The following is a 4,204-nucleotide window of genomic DNA, read 5'->3' as shown; positions in this document are numbered from 1 at the left end:
AATAGAAAGAAAAAAGGCGTCATTCTTTACTTATATTTATATAACAATTTATTGTATTTTTTGTTTTATTTAATGAATAGTGTTTTTAGTTATATTATTATTCTCAATGGACTACCTAAATCTTATGTCACAAATGGCGGGGTTTTTAAAAACTTTTCCAAACATTTCTTATTTGTGTGTATTTGTTCCATAAGAAGTTGGAAATATTGGTTTTTTTAGTGGTTTGAAAAATAAATAAGGTTATGAAGATTCATTCATTCATTCATTCATTCATTCATTCATTCATTCATTCATTCATTCATTCATTCATTCATTCATTCATTCATTCATTTAAAGACTTTTGGTTATGAATATTCATTCTGTGCGATAAGTTTTATTTGTTGTTCGTGAATTTGTGAGGTAAGAATATCAAAGTGTTAAGATATTTAATATGAATCTTTATCTTTTAACGTTATGTTATTGTTTGTTTGTGTCAAGGGTGCATTTTTTACCCCCTATTATTTAATGTATATGCCGAACATATAATTAGAGCCTCTTTTGAAGATCTCCCCTAAGGTGCCAGAGCCAATGGAATCATCATTAATAATATAAGATTTGCCGATGATACCGTAGTATTAGCAGAAACAGAAGACCAAATGAAAATATTGATGAATATGAAACCAAAATTCTGGTATTCCACAAAAAACCCCCTGAACAAGTTGCGCCTAACATACAAATAAATGGTATCACCCTTAAGAGTTCCCACAGTTTCATATACCTGGGACGAGAACTAAATAGTCAACTAGACCACTCAAAAGAAATTAAAAGACGCATTGAAATAGCAAGATCTGGTTTCATGAATATGCGTAAAATGGTCTGTAACCCCAAGCTATCAGTCTCAATAAGATTGAGAACACTAAAGTGTTATGTGTGCTCTCTATTACTATATGGCTGTGAGACCTGAACATTAAACAGTTTGACGTCAACAAATTAAATTCATTTGAAATGTGAATGTACCGCGAAATGCTAAGAATAAGCTGGACCAGCAGAACTACAAATGAAGAAGTACTGAGAGCAATAAACACACGCACTCATCTGGTCAATACTATCACAATTAGAAAGACGTCATATCTAGGACACATAATGCGCCATAGGAAATTTGAGCAGCTCCAGGTAATATTAGAAGGCAAGATTGAAGGTGAAAGGAGCATAGGACGAAAGAAAAAATCTTGACTACGAAACATCAGAGATTGGAGCCACACAAAAGGAAATGAATTAATTCATCAAGCCCAGAATAGCGAGAAATTTTCCATATTGATTGCCAACCTCAACAGAGAAGGCACTTAGGAGGAAGAGGATTGTTTGTTTATAACTTTAATTATTTCTTACTGTACTTTAATGTATTTTGTTGTTGTTCATGTTATAGGTACTGACACGATGTAGTCTGCACAATATTCCCTTCCATTGACAGCAATATTTCGATTTAGCACCAAATTAGTCTTTATATGCGTCTTATTCGATCGCCTATATGGAGGATGTCATCTTCAAATTTTAAATGACTGAGCTTCTCTCCATTTATGTTGATACCATGCTCGTTTAGATGTGCCTTCTTACAAGTATGTTCTAAAAGCGCCGTGAACAGCTTTATAGGGACAGTGTCTCCTTGCTGCCGTACTCCTTGCTGCATACATAATTTATTTGTTTTTTATTTAGATAGTCTTATGCTAGCTGTGACCTTTTTGATAGATATATTTAATTATGTTAGTGTCGCGATGGTTATTAGACATTCTGTCAATGTTATTAACATTTTCTGATGGCTTATGGTATCAAATGCTTTCTCCTAGTCCACAAATATCTGTGTTAATGGTTTGTTGTATTTTGCAGACTTCTTTATCAGTTTCTTTATCACTAGTAAGTGGTTGTTAGTCTCCCAATCTAAAATTTAGCTTGTTCTCTAGGCTGATAGAAGTCTAATTTAGCGTTCAGTCTTTTTTTGATAATATCTGTAAAAGTGTGTGAAAGCAAACTGATAGGACGGTAGTTTTTTAAATCTGTTATGTCTCCTTGCTTGTATAATAAAATAATAACAGCATTATTCCATTGAGAAGGGGTTTTTTCCTGGTAGGGTTTTATTAGCGTTATTTCAGGATAAATAAAAAATCATTGGATTTATTTACGAAGTTAAAAGAGATTTAAATTGTTTTAAAATGTTTTATTCTTTTTTCGTTGCCAGTGATTTTATCCTGTTAAAGACTAAATATATTTGTTTTCTCATAATTCTCGTAAGGTTTTTTTCTTAAATTTCTATAACTGTTAAAAAATAGAAAACTGGAATTCTAGTTATAGAAACAATCTTCCGGGTATCTTTCTATAAAAATATAAGGTCCGACTCCGTTACAACTAAGTTAAGTTATTTTTGTTCAGATCGTAACTGGACTATCATATAAAAAAATTCATAATTTAAATAGTACAGTAAAAGAAGGTATTTTAGTATCTAGTCATAATATTGTATCTAGCTATAGTGATTGTTAAATCTTCGTTACTATTTGGCTAAACATTTATAGCTACTTTAGCAAAACTTGAAAAATTGAAATCTTTATGAAAGTGATAAAAACCTATATGCCTAAATGTTTGCCATTGTAAATACACGTACAAAAATAATCAAACAGTAAACTTAAACGCTAATACGGCTGAAATAAAATCCTATTTTATTACTGTTACGGATAATAGATATCTAATTTTATATTTACATTATATATCTGTTCTGTACAACTCAAATATAAGAGGTTTTCTTCCTATGTACAATTATCATATCAATAACTAAAATATAACAGAAAAACAAAACTAAATTTTTGGTTGTGTAATCTATTTTAGGCCAGAAATTACTGCAGATGATATGTATATTATTTTGTGTGTACACGTATCTATAAGTATAGGCGAGTAAGTATGAGCGAGTAAGTATGGGCGAGTTCCGTCCTGAATGAGTGTTTATTTTGGTCTCAACAAATTTGCAAATTTTATGCAGTAATTATTAACAATTTATTTATACATAGTTAAGTGCCCATTGTATGAAATACTAGTAAGTGAACAAATATTGGTTTTAATTAATATAACGTGATAAACCTAATAAACATTAAGTCTTATTCAGTTTTATTACCTGTTTAATTACTGGTCAGTGAAAATATAGCAATTATGGTGACGTGGGATCGCTGCGGACCCCAGTGTATTTTACGTGTCCAGTAGCGAGAATCTAAGAGCATACCTGTAGTTGACGTTCACTATCGAAGGCCAAGATCCAAATATACCAGGCCTATGTTAGATTGGTAATATTTTACGCTTTTCCAGTATATAGCTCCACCGCGGAAACCAACTAAAAGAAACTAGAAAGAACAGAGACGTCATGCTACAGGATCACCAATAGATCAACATGGGAAGACAGAAGAACAAATGCAACGATCAGAGAAAGGCTCCAGTATACACCACTGAGTTAGGTGGCTGAGAATAGAACAAGGTATTGCTTCCAACAAGCCACAAGGAGGAAGAAAGAACACGAAGAAGACCAAGTAGAAAATGAACAAAAAGAAGAAGAAATGAAGTTCAACATAAATTTACTTCAAGAGGAATCCATAAGGGACCTATACCAGAGAAGACTGGACCAGAAATTACAGGATTTCGGTTTCAAAAACGTCAAAGAAACGTACAAGCACGTCAAACACAGCATAAAAAAGGCGGCATTAGAAACTTTGGGGAAACTTGAGAAAAGAAATATCCAACACAAAGTAAAAATAAACAAAGAAATCAAAAAATGTATTGATAAGAAGAAAATTCTATATATGAAAAGTATGAGCACCCAATCCCCAGAAGACGCACAGAAGTACAAAGACAAAAACAGAGAAGTAAAACGAAGAAGGGCAAAAGAAAAGAATGAAGAATGGAAAGAAACATGTGCACAAATTGAACAATACATAGGAGGAACAAGGAATTCGGAATCTTGGAAAATACTGAAATCTTTAAGGAAGAATAACAACGAAAAGGTCAAAAGGTCCGAAAATCAGAATGAAGAACAGATTAAGATAACATTAATCAAAGTAAATAATGCCATAAAGACTTTAAAGAACAAAAAATCAGGGGGACCAGAAGGAATCGTTAATGAACTAATTAAGTACGGAACGGACAAACTACGCAGAATTATACACGAAATGTTCAGTAACGCTATAAACCTGAA

The sequence above is a fragment of the Diabrotica undecimpunctata genome, chromosome 5 (assembly GCF_040954645.1).
Source record: "Diabrotica undecimpunctata isolate CICGRU chromosome 5, icDiaUnde3, whole genome shotgun sequence".
Taxonomy (NCBI): Eukaryota; Metazoa; Arthropoda; class Insecta; order Coleoptera; family Chrysomelidae; genus Diabrotica; species Diabrotica undecimpunctata.
The sequence above is the reverse complement of the archived record's forward strand: the minus strand, read 5'-3'. Positions refer to the sequence as shown.